Source organism: Pavona decussata, unplaced genomic scaffold, assembly GCF_977016875.1.
Source record: "Pavona decussata unplaced genomic scaffold, jaPavDecu1.1 SCAFFOLD_137, whole genome shotgun sequence".
Lineage (NCBI taxonomy): Eukaryota > Metazoa > Cnidaria > Anthozoa > Scleractinia > Agariciidae > Pavona > Pavona decussata.
In genome coordinates this window covers 3,340,289-3,361,195 of record NW_028145550.1, presented here as the reverse complement: position 1 = coordinate 3,361,195, position 20,907 = coordinate 3,340,289, and the positions used below count along the sequence as shown (strand labels likewise).

General features: G+C 40.5%; 1 long non-coding RNA gene across 1 annotated transcript; it reads right to left on the bottom strand.

The window, feature by feature from the left end:
* Positions 1-1,502: 1,502 nt before the first annotated feature.
* On the bottom strand, positions 1,503-19,527 carry LOC146467372 (uncharacterized). Its single transcript, XR_014867799.1, has 4 exons — positions 19,207-19,527; positions 18,692-18,794; positions 12,440-12,542; positions 1,503-3,183 (listed from the first exon to the last, which is right to left on the bottom strand). It is a non-coding gene; the product is annotated as an uncharacterized LOC146467372 (long non-coding RNA).
* Positions 19,528-20,907: the final 1,380 nt, after the last annotated feature.

The window sequence follows — 20,907 nt, the reverse complement described above, 5'->3', positions numbered from 1 at the left end:
GTAGAGAGGCGGGGACTTTGAAGCACAGGGAAATAATGGTCTGTATAAGGAGCATACTAATAATTTCCTTTGTTTTCCTTTGTCTAAAAGCCTAATTAGTATGCTCATTACGCTCATTGTGCTCTATTATGGTATGCTCTAATTAGTATGCTCTATATAGAGCATACTAATGAGAAAATAGAGCGTGCTAACGAGTATATAGAGCATACTAAAGCCTGGTTTACACGTACGACGTAAGCATAAGCGTAAGCATAAGCATAAGCACATGTAAACCAGTGCGACGCAAGCATAAGCGCCTTGTGCTTGCACTTGTGCTTACGCTTGCGTCGTCCCGGTTTACACGTACGACGCGACAACGTAAGCATAAGCACAAGCACAAGAGAATGGAACGATTTTCAACCTCTTGTGCTTGTGCTTATAGCAATGAAAATTTTATTAGAAGTTGTCGCTTTACATAACTTAAGCAAGAGAATAATCACCAAAATAACAAAACCAAATTCGACTTAACAATTTTTAGAAAAAAATTAAGCGAAAAAGTGGTCTCATCGTCTTCAGCTCAGGCTCGGTAGATGGAAATCTGTCTCTTTCTCTTTGCTCAATTTCATTCACTGTGGTAGGCTTTTGGAAACGTGCACTTTATCGAATTCATCCCCCAAGCACTCGGATATGTCTACGCTCTCAAAAACAAGTAACTATTGAGTGGCAAGGACGGCCTCAAGTTCCTCGAGCTCTGTATACTGACTCATAACCGGAGAAAATGAGCCATCAAAATAATTAACAATTATTCACCAAAGTGGAGGTGAATAGTGATGGATATTTACCGAGCCGCGAAGCGGCGAGGTAAATATCCATCACTATTCACCGATGCTGAAGTGAATAATTGTTTTAGTATATACCATACAAGCTGAGTAAGAAGTGGACCAAAAATTACTTTATTTTTGACAATCAAATGGTGGGAAATTTTAAAATCTCACGGGCCGCGCGGTAAGCGATTTCTTATTGTAGAAAGTTCCGTCTTGCTTTCTTGTGGACAAATAAAACTTCTGGAGGCACTTGTTTAGTAGCTACGCGTCTTTTCTTCGATTTTTTTTGTGAAATTTGTCCTGTTGTTGAAACCATGATGCAAAACATTAGATGTTTCATTGTTCACATGGCAATTATAGTGCTCCACAGTTTCGTAAACAATGCATTTTTATTTTTATTTTTCGCCTTAGAACATGAGGTTTGAAAGATTAAATAACTTTCCATGTAATGCCGTCAAACCAAACTTTGTTGCCATTTTTGATTTTTTTTTTTTTTTTGTATTTTTTGTAATAGCCGTCTCTTTTATCGAAATATTTTCCTCTTAAGTGACCGTGGCGAAACAGGAAGCCATCTTGTTTTCTTCGGCTGCTCGGAGGTGAATGACTTTGCTAATCACCTCCGAGCTAGCCAATCAGCGCGCGCGAAAAGCACCATTCACTTCCGTGGTACATATACTATAAACAAAGAATAAACAAAGCTCCAACGAAAGAAAAGGGCATATAATTCATGGTAAGGTAAAATTCTACCAACATTACGGCGACATCCAAAACAAAATAACAACGCGATTCCCAAGTGTGAATGACACAATTAAAATACGTTTATAAATAGATTCTGCATAAAATATGGTTTCTTCGCTCGTGTCCTATGGGATATAGCGCCTCTCTCATTAGATAGAAGTGCCACTCGGGCTACGCCCTCGTCGGCCTTCTATCTGTGCTCGAGAAACTATATCTCATAGAACACTCGCGTTCACTCAGTGTCTAACCCTTACGTAAAAATACGCACGTGTAGAAAGTTAAATCACGTTGAAATTCAAAAAAGTCACGTTGGAGTGTTTTCGTTTACAGCCACGTGAGAGCTCCACACGTGCGGTGGATCCAATAAGCTCTCTTTTCTTTTGACATGTTTGAATGAGTGAACCCAAATCGCTTTGCTGTAATATCAGTTTACTTTTCAGGGACGTTGAAGAAGGGTGAAAAGGAATGTGAACCTGACTTCATGCTCACTCTCCGAAACCCGTGCGTTGATAAAACAGGAAAGTTTGATGCACGTGCTGATCTTCTTCCCACTCAATATGTTACGAGACACAGTAAACTCTACTTCTTCTGAAGTTGCAGGTATAGCATTCCTTGCTTTAAATTTGACCAGCTGTACTCATTTTTAATTTGCTCTATGAAAATCAAATTTGGGAACAGGGCGCGCCATCAACAGGAACTCGCTTATGACTGCTGATCGAGACAAAATATGTCGGATTTCAGTTCTTGGAGTTAGATGATGGGAATTAACTCAGGTATCTTGCTCATAAGAACATTTCAGCGTTCCAAGCTTTACATGTAGCATCTCAGTGTATATATGGAATATTGTTTGGGTGCCGCAAAACTGCCAGCTTGTTTAAAAGTTTGTCCAGATCTTTAAACTTGTACCGTTGAGAGTATATATATCACCAAAACATCGTATTTTCTATTTTCGACATATAATATGCAGTAGACAAAGCCAGTTTGATCTTGTTCTCTCGTCTCATTTTACTGATAAGCAATTTTGGCACACTCTAAGCCTTAGTGACTCAGTATTTAAGACAGTTCAAATTCTTAAATCATCCCTGTTTTAATTCCGATCCTGTTCTAACGTTCGCTACGACTGAACTCTCCGATACTGTGTTGCGATAGGAATGAATAACAACTTTCCTTTCTAATCGTGTCAAATTAAGTCGGCAAGTTTCAAGCCCATTCGAATTGCTCTATTTTAGCTAAATATAAGAAGTACATAACCTTTTCGCACATTACTAACGCACGGTCTACAGCCGTATTCATGCACAGTTGATAATCGTTCATCGTTTATGCGACCACTGAAACAAACGAAGAATTTCGTTGACAGTTAACATATGAACCCGGAGGATTTTTATACTCGGTTTAAAATTTATTAAACCTTTTGCACGAAAATTGTTATTTCTGGAACAATTCTGAGATCAGTATGTACTTCAATTTGGAGTGTTCGACAAAGTCTTCCTTCTTCCTTTCGAGACGATGCAACCGCATTGTGAACTCTGAATGATGATCATATGGTACCCCCCTGACAACATTGGAATGGAGTTCTTAAATGCGTCTTCTTCCATTTGATTTTGTTAGGGTCGATTCCGTCGTGTGTCCTCATATATCTAAGCTGTAAAACATAGAAAAGAAAGTACAGTTTCTCATAAATACTGGACCGGTTGAGTGAAGCCAAAATACCTTTTACACGTCAACATTGACGCAGTATCACTGTTTTCCCCGACTAGACTCTTGTCAGTAGCGATTATTATTATTTTAGTTAATTAGAGCATGCAGTACTCGAGTAAGTGTATTCTTTATTCTGTAAGTCTGTTACTGGTCTATATCCGTTTCCTGAAATTTTCTGCAACTTGAAATTTCAGCCAAAGAGCGAACAGACCCAAATCTGTATAAGCTTACACAGATATGTCTATAAAAGGGCACAAATCGATCTGGGAACACACAAGACAACATCTTAAGAGGGAATGTCTACTAACACCGAGCGAGGGGTGGCACATGATAAAAAATGAAAGTCGTTCACAAATTGACTAAGGATACCCTATGGTAGTTCTAGTAACGTGGTGGTTTTGATTTCTCGGAATTCTCTTTTAAACCCAGAAAAATTGAATAAAATGTGTTCGGGCCCAAGTGTCTATAAAAGCACCCAAAATAGACGTGTCCCATACCTTCTCTCAACTTCGCTCTGTTTAATTCGCATAGATAAAAAACCTCATTTTAAGCTTGGAAATGTGCAGTTGAAGTGTTTACGAATCGTTTGAGGCCAATAATAGATCTCTGCTTTAGTTTTGAAGGTCATGGGGAAGGTACCGAAAGTTACTAAAATTGGCTCAGTCGAAATTCTCAATTTGGCGCACTTTTTCAGGAGAGAGTTTCCCTACCCGGTAAAACACCGAATCACTTGAAATTTAGAATTCTTGATTGACGAAATGCCGTTCTAAAAGCAGGTTTAAAATCAGTTTCGGGCTTTCTATCAGCGCTGAGAACTAACGCTCTCAAAATCCCGATAATTGCAACATTATCTGTCAACAACTGTAAGCGATAAACATGTTTGTCAAAATCACCGAAGACTTTTGTAATTTTTTTCCTTGTTTCCCTCAATAGTACGATGGACCAATCAACAGAAAGCTCATATTTAGCTCACCTTGAATAAGATGTCATCTAAGTATCAGTTTCTTGGCTTAATGCACCATACAAAGCCATCATAGCTCGAAGGGTTGATAATTGATCTCCTTCAGTGACTAATGACTTCTGCTATCGCATTCACGTCACTTGGCAAATGCCAATTGAAAGGGCAAAAATCCTTTGACGGTAACAAAACCTTGTCGGCTCAAAGAAAATATTAACAGAAATATCTAATTTTAAAGTTCTCCACAGTCATCTCAGAAACCGCCGGACTTTATAATCTTCCGTCTTCGATTGTTTTTGACTGTACTTGTTTCGGTCACGCAACGGCTTCCTTCGGAGTGTTGGTTTTTCTTACATATGGCCAAAATCGAAAAAAAAAAAAAATTCAAACATCAGGGCGTCTGAAACTAGTTCCTTTAAAGTTATTTGAACATCCAAACGTGACTGTTCACGCATTAACGCGGCTTTTGAATTTCTCCGTGAACAGTGATGTTCGATTCAGGTTGTTTATTTCACGACGGTCATGGCGTGTGCGTGAATGGTTTATTGAGCAAGGATAATTGCTTGAATGATGTTTTAACGAGAGGAAATTGAACAGATACCGGTATAAGGGGATATAAGAAAATTGTGACTTAACGAGAACTTTTTTAGTTTCTCAACCAGAATGACGTTCGTTCTTTTCGCATGTGTCGGTTTGCCAACATAAATAACAGCTATAAACAAGATAAAGATATACAGACAGATAAAGAGTTCCGTGATCACTGATGATAACAGTACCTGAAAAATGGTTGGGTGCATCAATTCTTCGTTAACAAGGTCTTTAAAAAAGTTCAGTTTTCTGTTTAATCGTTAATTTTCTCTGATCTGTAGCACTTTTTTTTTAATGTGTTTATTTTAGTTACAACGATCTGTTGTGTTCTTATAAACACCGCCGTTGTTCTGATTGAAATATCGTCACGCACCCGATGGACACACAATGATGATGCTGGAACAATTACCAAATATACAAAATTTCTATGTTATAAAACACTTGTAGATTTTTGTATTTACGCTGCGTTTAAAGAATTTTCTGATAATTTCAATCATCCTAACGGCCATTTCGGTTGTGACCGGGTGAAATCAGCTTGTGGGATTTGCGGATGCTTCAATTATCTGACAAGGTGGTCAAACAGAAAAAAAGTGTTTTAGTAAACCGTTCAAATCTTTCTTTGGTGCAACTCTAGTGCAAAACCGTTAAGACAACAACAAACTTAAAGGACCCTAGTCAGCCTCCGCCATTTTCGATGCCATCAAAATTATTGATATTGCATGGTGAAGCTAAATCTTATTGCTTTGTGTTCCTGAAAGTATGTTTCATTATCTTTAGTAGTTTCAAAGTGATTTCGTTCATTTCGACATGCTCCGAGTAAAATATAATAGCCAAACTCTCGCATATAAACAAAAACAAAGGCGTGGCTGGCTAGGGCCCTTTAATGCATACCTCGTGAAATTTCACAAAACAAACACGTTTCGGGACAACACTAGCAGTATTCGAATAAGTGATGTTGAGCTTATCTTAGCGCGCGCGTGATTCTTTCTTCCGCTACATTTCTGTGTAAACCATTATAGACTTGCCACAAGTCGACTTCTTATGCACCGAAAGAGTGACCAACAAGGCGACGGAGTCGTGAGCCGAGCGCCTGACTGGACTCCCACGAAAACGGACTTTGAAAAAGTCTAACCTGTCCCATCTCAGTGCGAAATTGGCCGGTGCAGAGGTGCTAACCGATGACGAGATCCGCATGGGCTCTCTTAACATACTGCAATACTGACAAGGTGAGAATAGCAGACCGTGGAATAGGCAAGTCAGAGTCCATAGCTTTATTGCGACAAACCGGTGTACTGATTCCATTGGGCTCTTGAATTGGTAAGTACACCTTAATTTTGTCATAAACGCTGGCCTCCTCTGTAACTGATTTACGAACAATGGGCCAATTTAGTTTGGAAACAGTGCAATCCAAACGTAGCCTGGACCCACGCAGTCGTCATTTTAGGGGACATCGTATTACCTGCTCCCCTAAAAGCGGCTGCTTGGGAGTATAACCCAAACGTGACTAGCATTTGTCTTTTTCGTCGCTGGTGTTTTGAACTTTAAACTAATCACTACATAAATCAATAAGTGAGCTTAGCAATCTTTTGCATAGGTATATGCCGTGACCGCGGGCCTATTGCGAAAGCTACCGAGGCGACACCAAAAACAGTACCAGAAACTGCAAGCATTGGATCGAGCCCGAGGGGATTGGGGGGATGGGGGGGGGGGGGGGGGGTTTCTACTCATAGTACACAGTATGTGTGAAACGATAGTAAGAGTTAAAATTTAGGTGTGAAAAGCTCGGCCGCAAAAACATATAGGAGCCCCTTTGGCTTGTCCTTTTGCACAGTTCAGATTTGGAACATAAAGTAACTTTATTATATCACATCAGGAGCTACATTTAGGCCTATAGACGCACTAAATTCGCACTTGGCACCTACAGACGTCAGCCCTATTAGGTCTCAGCTAAAACGCTCATCGGAAAATGCGAGCGGACGAACTTTGATGGTGGACAAGGGGTGGCTCCTGTCAGGTACATGCCAAGAAATGACACCACATGAGACAGGCGCCCTGTCTCGCGCAATACGTTCACCAGACACGCTGCGTCGCGAGCTCTCTAGTGATAAACATTCTGATGTCGCAGCACACTGTTGATGTGCTAAACGGACTTAAAGAGGAGTTTGCATTGACTGTGAAGCAAGCAAAGGCAAACATCTTTACATCGTCATGGAAGGCCCACATGCCGGCGCTCTATCAACCAAGATGCTGCAAGGGTCGACGTCTTAGAGCGACCTGAAGAGTTATCAGTTTTGGTTGTCCGAAAACCAAAGTGTGCGATTCAGTAAACATGGTATACTTCTTCGCATGTCAACATAGCTCAAATCCTATCTAGAACTCCTTTTTTTTTTCTTTTTTGTCTTCTGGAGACGGAGAGGGGCAGAGAATCCCCTTCCATAATTTCACAAGTACAAAAAGCATGGCAATGTCGGCTATGAGACTCCGAGGAGAGATCGTACGTTCAAGCATGTCTCCTCTGGGGTCCGCAACGGGGTATGATGACGTCATATGACAGCTAGACGTGATGGAAGCGGTTGTCATATGGCCGACACCAGCTCTCCCTAGAGCGCGAGACGAGAAGTCCTTTGACAGAGCTTCAGTCGACTATGCGGAGAAGCTTGCGGGACAAACCACGCTGTTACCGGTGGTCAGCATAGTCAGTAAGAGAGCAACAGACTAGATATGGTATGGATACTCAAGTCAAGTGCGTTACGAAGGACTCGGTTCTAGTTCAGAAGTCCTATTTGACAGCAAACCGGAAGTAAAGCAGACCCTGTATGCGACACTTGCAGGATCAGACCTTGGTGACATAAATACTGAAGTGTGATCCGGTCGACCTCATTGCCTGATGAAGACTAGCAGAAGCAGTCGAAACGTCGCGATCTACAACTTGAGTAACTACATCGTGAAACAAACCATTATTTAATTTATTACAATGTATTGCTGTGACAAATGATCCAGTTCAAGATCAATGATTGATGTGTGCTGAAGTAGCTAGCAACCTTAACAGCAGGTTTCTTCTTGCACGTTGCCTCGAAGAAAGCACTGGTAAATGATGAATCAAAAGACGATAACGCGCCGCTGTTCGGGAAAATGAGCACGCGCTCACCCCATCCCCGCCCAGCCCCTATTTTTCATTTACCATTAGGAAATTTGTATTTCCTTTGGCATTGACCTCTCAGCTGTAACAATTCAATGGAAAAAGCCATACATCGACAAACTGCATTCTCTTTGTCAAGGATGCGCATGTCAGCAGTGAGGAGTGATTTTTTCTGGCTGATAACATTGTTTTGTCCCATCCCCAAGAGAACAGTCAGGGATGAGACCGTAGTGACTTTTGCACGAAGGCGAAAACCAAGGCGTTAATACTTAGTGGTTCTAACAAGAAAAGTGTTCCCCAAGGTTTCACCTCATTAAAATGCAGAGTAACATACTTTAGCAAGGCTTGCTTTGTGGCTCAGTCCTTTTGGTGTGCATAGATGTTAAAAACATTCGGCTATAAATCATCGGTCCTGTCCACACTTTGGTAAAGATTTCATTGTTTTTAATTTGTTTTTTGTTTTCAGCATGTCAGGACACACGTTTCCCGTGTGTTTTTCACCCAACATAGTCAAACCTAACGTCACGTGAATTAAAAAAGCGTGACATTTTATTGCGTGACTTATGCCATAAACAGAGTCGAACAGTAATCCACGAGCGCTTTCGCTTCAAGTAAATCCTGCGAACGGATCTCGAAACGACAGCTCGAAACAAAAAAATCGTTTCGAAATTCAAAGAAAATCAAACTCATCTCCATTTTAAACGATCTTCAAGTCGAAAAGAAGTGGTCCGATGGTAAGTCATTTGAGTTTATTGTCGCTCCATCGCAATAAGTGATGATAATTTATCTTGTTGACTTCACACATCAAGATGGCTATACAATAATGAAAGGATACAAACACAACCAAATATCTTATTTAGACAATGCTTTATTGCAGTTAGCGAAACATGACCTTTCACTGGTGGTTTAAAGCCGAATGCCGAGGTAAACTACATGAAATTTCAATAGTTTCTCTTAGTTTGGTTGCCGGTCGTGTGCAGTTTGTTTACACGTTGATATTGCGATTTTCGTGATTTTGAGACCTCTAATGCTCGGCGCTGGTAAAAAGCCCGAAGCTATTTTTTAAACCTGGTTTTAGAGCGATACTTCCTCAATCTATAATTGTAAATTTGAAGGGTTTTAGTGTTTTACCGGATCGCGAAATTTTCTATTAAAAAAGTGCGCCAAATTCAGAATTTGGAGGAAGCGAATTTTTGAGACTTTTTGTGGCTCCTCATGACCAGGAATATTCATCCACTGGAGTATTTTTGGACTCAGATACTTAATAAACATTTCAAAAGCAAATTTTCAAGAAGAAAACTGGGTTTTCTTTGATGCGAATTGAACAGAACGAAGTTTACGAGAAGGTGCGAACCATGTTTATTTCGGGTGTTTTTCACACCACGAGGGGCCGTCACTGTTTTTTCTATTTTTTCCGGTTTAAAAAATATATTTCAGGAAAAAAATCCCACCACGTTTTTTAAACTAGTATGGAGTATCTCTGGACGGAATATGCAGAGTTTTGATTTTTCCATCATGTGCCACTTTTTTATGATTTCGCTCGGTCTTAGTAGACATTCCCTCTTAAGTGTTTTGCTTAAATGTTCTCGTTGGATGCTTGCGAATAGAATACAACAACTTTCGTTTTATATTTGTTTGCTTAGAAAATAATGATGTATTCTTCCTGGCAAATGAACTCAGTAACCTATTTTCACTGATTTGTCAAATTTTGGTGGGTATCTTTGGGTTTCGCTCCAAATACTAATCTTCCATACCTATTATCAGGCCTGGCCTTTAATTGAAATCGTTTCCCGTTTTCAGACCCAAAGTCTGCGTATCTTATTCAAGTGGCAAATCAAGGTTTCTTACCCCGGGTAAAAAATGGTCTGATCGGCCGAGATTTTACTTGCGAGACTCACATGCGAGATCCCTGTTTTAAAACCCGAGGTCGAGAATTCATTCATTCCAGAATTTTAGAGCCCGAGACTTTACCTAAAATAAATGCGTGCTCGAGACTCTGAGAGCTTCTAAGTGTTGGACAATTTTCAAGTCGATAGCACCAAAAAGAAGGCTGCCATTCTTCATACATGTGCGCATGTGTTCGTTGTTCATCGCTATTCACAGCAATAGACCAGAACCTTTCTTTCCTTGCTCGCCGGACAATTTGTGACACTTCGAGATTCAAATATTCAAAATCGAGACTTCGAAATGGTCCAGATTCAAGCAAGCCCAAGATTCCGAGACGCTAATTAACTTTACTGATTATCAGCAAGAATTCAAGACACGATTAATATTTTTCGATAGACCATTCTGTTATTACCCCTTCACTTCGAATGATGTAGTCTGAGCGGTTACTTTCCCCCTGTATTTTTCGTGCCAAGCTGTTCGTGTTCACGATTTTTTGCGATAAACTTTATTTCTCCTAGATTTTAGAAACACAGGACAAACGGATGTGATCACGTTGAGCGCAATGTTTGTTGGAGAAGTCTTGACGTCTCCAATAACATTGAGCCTGAATGTTGTATCTGCAGCCGCAAACATCTTGAATTAAACTAAGGGTGACTGAGTTGTTGCCATGTGTCTAGAGACCTCTAGATGGACCTTACCGTGTAGCATGAAAACTTTGTGGGTTCTAATTTTTGCGGATTTTTCGGATTGACCCCGATCCGCAAAAATTAGATCCCGCAGAAAGAAAAACCCGCAAAATAAAACGCCGCAAAAATTTATTCCCTCTTTTAATAGACTTTTGCCACTGGGGCGATATACATTGGACTTAACTGAAGAACATTAACATGCTTTTCCATTGGAAAAAGCAACTAGAGCTGTCAAGAGTAAAGCAATTTAGTACATTAGATTGGACTGACGTCAATGGGTCACAATGATCTGAAGGAACTCAACGCAACAGACTCGAGACTCGAATCGTGCAGCAGGCCAAGTTCCATGCTCTAGTGACGCTTCTGCGGCGGCCAGCACAGAAGTTATTTCAATTCTTGAAACTTCAGCTGAACGAGAGAGTGTTATTATTATCAACTGAGTCTGTCTCATTGCGTTAGAGTAGGGCATAGTTTTACATTTGAGCAGGCCGCTCTCGGTTTGACGGTCTCAAGGTTGTATACTACACCTTTCACTCCAAAGCCCTGTGTATACCTAGAAAGGTTTCAGCTACAGTAATTCAAACATTTGTACTGCCTTCTTATAAAATAATATACGGTAATACCGGTCGTGGCAAACGTATTAATGAAACAGTGTTTTGTTGTGCATACCAGGCGGTTACTCGGGTGTTTTGTTTTGTTTTGTTGTTTTTCAGTCCCAGTTTGCGCATTAAGGTATTACAGTGATTAGTCACTAATACGTAAGTAGAGTGAACTGTGACTCAACATGCCGTACAATAAAAGCTGAAAATATTAAGGTTTCTTCCACTTAAATGTTCTGCTACTTGAACAGAGCATCGCAAAAATATTAGTCCCAGCAGATATTTTAGTCATCTCGAACCGCAAAAATTTGTTCCCGCAAACCACAAAAAATCGCCAATTCGCAAAATAAAACTCCCGCAAAATTTTCGTGCTACACGGTAGTTACAACTGCAAATGAAATCCTCACGTGTGTTAATTCGATTAAACATTTTCAGACACTGAGGGTCGAGACACTGCGCGCACGGATGCAATTCTCGAACGCTAAAGATGTTGTACATGAATTGTTTCCCGCTAGCTAGCGGTCACTTTAATAAATTGCCATGATGAATTAGAGGCTTCTTACATGAATGTCGCTTTAAACTTTCTAAACTTGGGAGGGTTAATTTGCGAAAGAGGCACAAAAAAGTCCTTAAGGACGCAAAATAAGACAACCTATATGATTTTCGGAAAAGCAAACCGCAGGTCAGTCGTCAAGTCATCGCGTGACCAGGAGCGAATGAAGTGAGCTTAAGTTACATAACATAGTCATCCGGGGTACGGGAGTTGGTACTCAAGCGGAGGTGAAACCCCTTAACCTTTCACAAACAAACGTCTACCGACATGGTGCTCCTTTTCCACCCCTCCCCTTTTCCCCCAAAACAGGCTAAAGATAGCAGTACCCCCCAGACCCCCTACGTGTTCCTCTCAGTGCAGCGATCCTATGTGAAAGTATAGCTAATTCACTGACTTAGTACGAATACTCCTTGGTGTCTGTTTCATGTGAAAAGGTACCCCTTCTGATCTGGGGTGGAGCCTCCCCGTTTGATATATATCGACTTTCGCACACACTGTGACTGTTATCTGAGTTGTGTGAATTAAATAAAACTATGTAGTGCTGCTCATCGATGACCAAGACGAATGGATGTCAACGTTGAGTTCAATGTTGTTGGAGTCACCTTAATGGTTATCCAACATCATTGAACTCAACGTTGCATGCAATAATCATCAGCGGCTGGCGCACCAGTGGGGGGGAGGCAGGGGGGAAGGGGGGGGGGTGAGAGGGTGGGGGTAGAATAGGGAAGGGGTTTGAATGGCCCTTCGAGATCATAGTTATATGGATGAAATCCTGTTATATATAACGTACCTCACCGAGTTGCAAGCCGCTGGGACTAGCCTTCCATCTAGGGTCCATGAAAACGGACTTTTGGAAAGTCTATGACAGTAGCCATGCTCCTGGCCACTTCATGCTACAACAGCAACAAAAATAACAAGCTTTATTTGCATGACTGTGCAAATTGTCGTAGTATTGCAAGAGTGCCAAAAGAGTCCTAAAGGTCTGCTAACTAATTGAAATATAAAATACAAAGTACTTGCTACAAAAAGAAGGTGGAGAAGAGAGTTAAACTTCATAAGATTATATTATTTGTATACAAACTGTTTTTTTTTAAATCAAAACAGGACGAAATGGACTTAACCGTCTGCTTATTACCACCATAATCAGATACATAAAGAAATTGATGTTAACTCCAGTCCGGCAATAGCGAACCATTGGGCTCGAGAAAGGTTTAACTGACTGCCTTTATCTAATATCAAGAGAGGATCAGAAGGGGTGCTTATATATGTAGTTTCTTGTTAGTTATTATGTATCATGCTGTTCAAGGACAAGAACACCGACTGAAAACTTACCCCTGTTGTGCTCAATGTTACATGCAACGTGGCTCATAACAGGATTCGGGGCTGTTATTAAGCAAGACATCTGGGCAGAATTCTCTACGTGGTCATGGCAAGGTATTCTTACCCAGAAAGCGAAAACTTAAAATTAATTCCCCATCGCAGTACTTGTGCTCTTCGAGAGAAATCTTAACATGACACCGACATAACTTAAGCCCAAAGACAAACAAGGAGGAAGACATGAGGGCACCAAGCCACGTTTCCTCTGCTTACTCACGTTGAAATCGTCACACGTGCACAGACACGTGCTCTGATACACAAGTGACCCATTCAAATTCTGTAGGTAGCTACTGTAGGCAGAACTAGTCAGACATGGTTTTAATCAAACCCTTGCTATGAAAATGCCTGGGTCATTTTCGGAAACAATTATTTTGTAGTGGTTAGCTCGTAAGCTGCAATACAGCTCGCCATCGAGTTGTTTCTTAGAAACAACTCGAAACACTGTATTGTACATGTCTTAGCTGAATAACAGATTGTCGGCGAACGGGATAATCCCGTGATGGTGTGGGAGCAATTCCTTAAAATGCCCCACGTGGGATGCCTGTGTCTCTTATACAAATCGAACTTATTACGTGCCTTTTCGGGCCCTGAAATAACACCACGCCATTGTAAGTACATTTAGACAGTGCCTGGAAGGGCCTTTAAAGCAGAACTAAATTGAAAAAGAATCTCGTATTATATTTAACGCCGGTAGGTGTGCTTCTTAAATTTAAGGCCTAGATTAAAATCGACGATAGGACAGAGAATTTTCCGTTGGAGATTTAAAAAAAATAACTTTCTACGCTTAGAATGATTGCCCTCGATGTTTGGAACAATCAAAAGTTGAATTTTGGACTGGAAAATGAGCTTTGTCTACTATCTTTTTCCCGGAGCACAATAAAGGGTCACTCTGGCTGAAACATGAATGACAGAGCGTACTTGAAACCGTCACCAACTCGTCGAATATTTATTTTCAGAAAATAGACATCAGCAGAGCGTACTTGAAACTGTCATTGGCCAACTCGCCCAATACATTTGCTATTTTCAGAAAAATCGACTTTGTGAAACAACACGTTATATGTTGCTTGAGGATGATATAAAGACCTTTGTATTTGTCCACCAATTTTAATTGAGTCTCATTGCCTTTGTTAAAGTTATCATGAATAAACCATTTTTCCTAGTTAACATTCTTGACCTAGGCATCAAACTACTTGAGCTCTCGAGTGTTGAAATAGCTTCCTCGTAGATCCCTGGTCGTAATCCATTTTAGCAATTCTGTGATGAGAAACTGTTTATCCTTCGAATCGACTTGAAAAGCTGGTCAATGACAAAGAATACAAGAGGCAACAGGGTAAGCTGACTTTATTGACAAAACAATGTTAATTTATACCATTTTATACAAATCTGTTGCATTCCCATACAAACCGTCTACGATTCAAATCGTTGTAATACAACTGTCCTCTGGCCTCTGATCTTGAGGTTGCGTTGCCTATGTGCTGACCATTTCTGTGAGATAAAGCAGTACATCAGCGCTGGCAGTACATAAACCATGACAAACTACCCGATGTTGCTAGCCTGTTCACTAAGAAGAATCATGCTTGTTCCGGTTGAAAATCCAGCAACCATCCCGCGTTTTGCAAATTAAACCAAACTTCCAAGCTTTACATGTAGCATCTTATGTATATATGGAATATTGTTTGGGTGCCGCAAAACTGCCAGCTTGTTTAAAAGTTTGTCCAGATCTTTAAACTTGTACCGTTGAGAGTATATATATATATATCACCAAAACATCGTATTTTCTTTTTTCGCCATATAATATGCAGTAGACAAAGCCAGTTTGATCTTCTCTCGTCTCATTTTACTGATGAGCAATTTTGGCACACTCTAAGCCTTAGTGACTCAGTATTTAAGACAGTTCAAATTCTTAAATCATCCCTGATTTAATTCCGATCCTGTTCTAACGTTCGCTACGACTGAACTCTCCGGTATTGTGTTACGATAGGATAGAATGACAACTTTTCTTTCTAATCGTGTCAATTAAGTCGACAAGTTTCAAGCTCATTCGAATTGCTCTATTTTAGTTAAACATAAGAAGTACATAACCTTTTGGCACATTACTAACGCACGGTCTACAGCCGTATTCATGCACAGTTGATAATCGTTCATCGTCTATGCTGCCACTGAAACAAACGAAGAATTTCGTTGAGAGTTAACATATGAACCCGGAGGATTTTTGTACTCGGTTTAAAATTTATGAGAACTTTTCACGGAAATTGTTATTTCTGGAACAATTTTGAGATCAGTATGCACTTAAATTTGGAGTGTTCGACAAAGTCTTCCTTCTTCCTCTCCAAACGATGCAACCGCATTGTGAACTCTGAATGATGATCATATGGTACCCCCCTGACAACATTGGAATGGAGTTCTTAATGGCCAAAATACCTTTTACAAGTTAGCATTGACGCGGTATCACTATTTTCCCCGACTAGACTCTTGTCAGTAGAGATTATTATTATTTTAGTTAATTAAGAGCATGCAATACTCGAGTAAGTGTATTCTGTATTCTGTAAGTCTGTTACTAGTCTATATCCGTTTCCTGAAATTTTCTGCAACTTGAAATTTCAGCCAAAGAGCGAACAGACCCAAATCTGTATAAGCTTACACAAATATGTCTATAAAAGGGCACAAATCGATTTGGGAACACACAAGACAACATCTTAAGTGTTTTGCTTAAATGTTCTCGTTGGATGCTTGCGAATAGAATACAACAACTTTCGTTTTATATTTGTTTGCTTAGAAAATAATGATGTATTCTTCCTGGCAAATGAACTCAGTAACCTATTTTCACTGATTTGTCAAATTTTGGTGGGTATCTGTGGGTTCCGCTCCAAATACTAATCTTCCATACCTATTATCAGGCCTGGCCTTTAATTAAAATCGTTTCCCGTTTTCAGACCCAAAGTCTGCGTATCTTATTCAAGTGGCAAATCACGGCTTCTTACCCCGGGTAAAGAATGGTCTGATCGGCCGAGATTTTACTTGCGAGACTCACATGCGAGATCCCTGTTTTAAAACCCGAGGTCGAGAATTCATTCTTACCAGAATTTTCGAGCCCGACACTTTGCCTAAAATAAATGCGTGCTCGAGACTCTGAGAGCTTCTAAGTGTTGGACAATTTTCAAGTCGATAGCACCAAAAAGAAGGCTGCCATTCTTCATACATGTGCGCATGTGTTCGTTGTTCATCGCTATTCACAGCAATGGACCAGAACCTTTCTTTCCTTGCTCGCCGGACAATTTCTGACTCTTCGAGATTCAAATGATTCAAAATCGAGACTTCAAAATGGTCCAAATTCAAGCATGCCCAAGATTCCGAGACGCCAACTGTAGTGATTATCAGGGAGAATTCAAGACACGATTAATATTTTTCGATAGACCATTCTGTTATTACCCCTTCACTTCGAATGATGTAGTCTGAGCGGTTACTTTCCCCCTATATTTTTCGTGCCAAGCTGCTCGTGTTCACGATTCATCAGTCTTGCGATAAACTTTATTTCTCCTAGATTTGAGAAACACAGGACAAACGGATGTGATCACGTTGAGCGCAATGTTTGTTGGAGAAGTCTTGAAGCCTGAATGTTGCATCTGCAGCCGCAAACATCTTGAATTAAACTAAGGGTGACTGAGTTGTTGCCATGTGTCTAGAGACCTCTAGATGGACCTTACCGTGTAGCATGAAAACTTTCTGGGTTCTAATGTTTGCGGATTTTTCGGATTGACCCCAATCCGCAAAAATTAGTTCCCGCAGAAAGAAAAACTCGGAAAATAAAACGTCGCAAAAATTTATTCCCTCTTTTAATAGACTTTTGCCACTGGGGCGATGTACATTGGACTTAACTGAAGAACATTAACATGCTTTTCCATTGGAAAAAGCAACTAGAGCTGTCAAGAGTAAAGCAATTCAGTACATTAGATTGGACTGACGTCAATGGGTCACAATGATCTGAAGGAACTTAACGCAACAGACTCGAGACTCGAATCGCGCAGCAGGCCAACTTCCATGTTCTTAAGTGACGCTTCTGCGGCGGCCAGCACAGAAGTTATTTCAATTCTTGAAACTTCAGCTGAACAAGAGAGTGTTATTATTATCAACTGAGTCTGTCTCATTGCGTTAGAGTAGGGCATAGTTTTACATTTGAGCAGGCCGCTCTCGGTTTGACGGTCTCAAGGTTGTATACTACACCTTTCACTCCAAAGCCCTGTGTATGCCTAGAAAGGTTTCAGCTACAGAAATTCAAACATTTATACTCCCTTCTTATAAAATAATGTACGGTAATACCGGTTGTGGCAAACGTATTAATGAAACAATGTTTTGTTGTGCATACTAGGGTTAGGTGTTTTGTTTTGTTTTGTTGTTTTTTAGTCCCAGTTTGCGCATTAAGGTATTACAGTGATTAGTCACTAACTGGTAAGTAGAGTGAACTGTGACTCAACATACCGTACAATAAAAGTTGAAAATATTAAGGTTTCTTCCACTTAAATGTTCTGCTGCTTGAACAGTGCATCGAAATAATAAGTTCCCAGCAGAAATTTCAGCCATCTCGAACCGCAATCTGATCTGTTCCCGCAAACCACAAAAAAAAAACCACCAATCCGCAAAATAAAACTCCCGCAAAATGTTCGTGCTACACTGTAGTTACAACTGCAAATGAAATCCTCACGTGTGTTAATTCGATTAAACATTTTCAGACACTGAGGGTCGAGACACTGCGCGCACGGATGCAATTCTCGAACGCTAAAGATGTTGTATGAATTGGTTCCCGCTAGCTAGCAGTCACTTTAACAAATTGCCATGATGAATTAGAGGTTTCTTACATTAATGTCGCTTAAAATTTTCTTTAATTGAGAAGGTTAATTTGCGAAAGAGGCACAAAAAATTAGTTAAGAACGCAAAATAAGACAACCTGTATGATTTTCGGAAAAGCAAACTGCAGGTCAGTCGTCAAGTCATCGCGTGACCAGGAGCGAATGAAGTGAGCTCAAGTTACATAACATAGTCATCTGGGGTACGGGAGTTGGTACTCAAGCGGAGGTGAAACCCCTTAACCTTTCACAAACAAACGTCTACCGACATGGTACTCCTTTTCCACCCCTCTCCTTTTCCCCCCAAACAGGCCAAAGATAGCAGTACCCCCTGGACCCCCTACGTGTCCCTCTCAGTGCAGCGATCCTATGTGAAAGTATAGCTAATTCACTGACTTAGTACGAATACTGCTTGCTGTCTGTTTCATGTAAAAAGGTACCCCTTCTGATCTGGGGTGGAGCCTCCCCTTTTAGTCCAATATATGAAGTACCCTAGCCCATGCTTCCTTATATATATCGACTTTAGCACACACTGTGACTGTTATCTGAGTTGTGTGAATTAAATAAAACTATGTAGTGCTGCTCATCGCTGACCAGGACGAATGAATGTCAACGTTGAGTTCAATGTTGTTGGAGTCACCTTAATGGTTATCCAACATCATTGAACTCAACGTTGCATGCAATAATCAGAATAATCATTAGCAGCTGGCGCACCGGTGGGGGGGGGAGGGGGGGTGGGAGGGTGGGGGTAGAATAGGGGAGGGGTTTGAATGGCCCTTCGAGATCATAGTTATATAGATGAAATCCTGTTATATATAACGTACCTCACCGAGTTGCAAGCCGCTGGGACTAGCCTTCCATCTAGGGTCCATGAAAACGGACTTTTGGAAAGTCTATGACAGTAGCCATGCTCCTGGCCACTTCATGCTACAACAGCAACAAAAATAACAAGCTTTATTTGCTTGACTGTGCAAATTGTCGTAGTATTGCAAGAGCACCAAAAGAGTCCTAAAAGTCTGCTAACTAATTGAAATACAAAATACAAAGTACTTGCTACAAATAGAAGGTGGAGAAGAGAGTTAAACTTTATCAGATTATATTATTTGTATACAAACAGGACAAAATGGACTTAACCGTCTGCTTATTACCAACATAATCAGATACATAAAGAAATCGATGTTAACTCCAGTCCGGCAGTAGCGAGCCATTGGGCTCGTGAAAGGTTTAACTTACTGCATTTATCTTATATCAATTGAGGATCAGAAGGGGTGCTTATATGTAGTTTCTTGTCAGTTATTATCATGCTGTTCAAGGACAAGAACGCCGACTGAAAACTTACCCAGCTTTACCCCCATTGTGCTCAATGTTACATGGAGCGTGGCTCATAACAGGTTTCGTGGTTGGCATGAAGCAAGATATCTGGGCAGAATTCCAGTCTACGTGGTCATGGCAAGGTGTTACTACCCAGAAAGCGAAAACTTAAAATTAATTCCCCATCGCAGTACTTTTGCTCTTCGAGAGAAAACTTATATGACACCGACATAACTTAAGCCCAAGACAAACAAGGATGAAGACGCGAGGGCACCAAGCCACGTTTCCTCTGCTTACTCACGTTGAAATCGTCACACGTGCACAGACACGTGCTCTGATACACAGGTGACCCACTCAAATTCTGTAGGTAGCTAGGCAGAACTAGTCAGACACGGTTTTAATCAAACCCTTACAATAAAAAGACACTGAAAGGTCCAAATGCTTCCTTTCTGGAGCCGTATCAGTTTAATATTTAAAGTGCCCATATCGGATTTTTTTTTTTATTTTCTCATCTGAATCTAAACATCACCCTAAGAGCTTCAGTGAAATAATTTTTCGATTTCGCTATTTTGGCCCACCATTCGCATTTGTCTCCTCTCGGTTTAGCAAGAGCTTTGACGTAGATTCAGGAACACGTGATTTCAGCCTTTCTCTGGATCTCACTGAAAACAAGTCGCGGTATTTCTGCACGTTTCTCGAAACTGCCAGAAAGATGTGTTGCAGCGAGATATGGAAACATCAAAGACGAAGCGAATGGAATAAGCATGCACACGATTCCTTTCTTTGGCACCACATGCCTGCAAAGACTGAGGAGGCGAAAGAAATGGATCGATTTTATGCTGGAGCGGACGAAGGATCTGGACGCGCGCCTGGAAAGACCTCGTCCTTGTGCTCGATGCACTTCAATGACGAGGATTTCGCTGGGCCGGGGATTTTGCGAGCTCACATCTGCGCGCTGCGCGCTGCGAGCTGCGAGCTGCGAGAAAAAAAAATTAATAAAAAATAAATAAATAATAATAATAAGGAAATAGCTCTTACTGAGGCTGAAGTGTCGTCTATTTTGTTAAAAGCACCAGACAGTCTCCTGGAAAAGTATCGCGGAAACCTAATTGGAAGCAAACCACGGCCTACGTGGCATTTAAAGCGAAAACCATCAGGGAAGGATGCACATTGTCTGTCCGGAGTTTAGACAACGGCGAATTTTGCAACAAATGCATTCTACAAATAAAAAAAAAAATTAGCCGTAAACTTAGTCAGTTACTATAATATATACAAAACTCGATTTAGCCGTTAATTAACGGCTAAATTTGTTCCATATAATATATCAGACCCTCCATTTAGCCGTTAATTAACGGCTAAATTTGTTGCATATAATATATGAGGCCCTCCATTTAGCCGTAAATTAACGGCTAAATTTGTTCCATATAATATATATGACCCTCGATTTAGCCGTAAATTAACGGCTAAATTTGTTCCACATAATATATATGACCCTCGATTTAGCCGTTAAACAACGGCTAAATTTGTTCCATATAATATATCAGACCCTCCATTTAGCCGTTAATTAACGGCTAAATTTGTTCCATATAATATATGAGACCCTCCATTTAACGGCTAAATTTCACAGACTGTCATGCTTTAAAGCAATTTCCGAAGGTGAGCTTCATATCGAGGCAACAGCTCTTTGGAAACCGAGAGATAGAGACCAACCAATTTTAAAACAGAAATT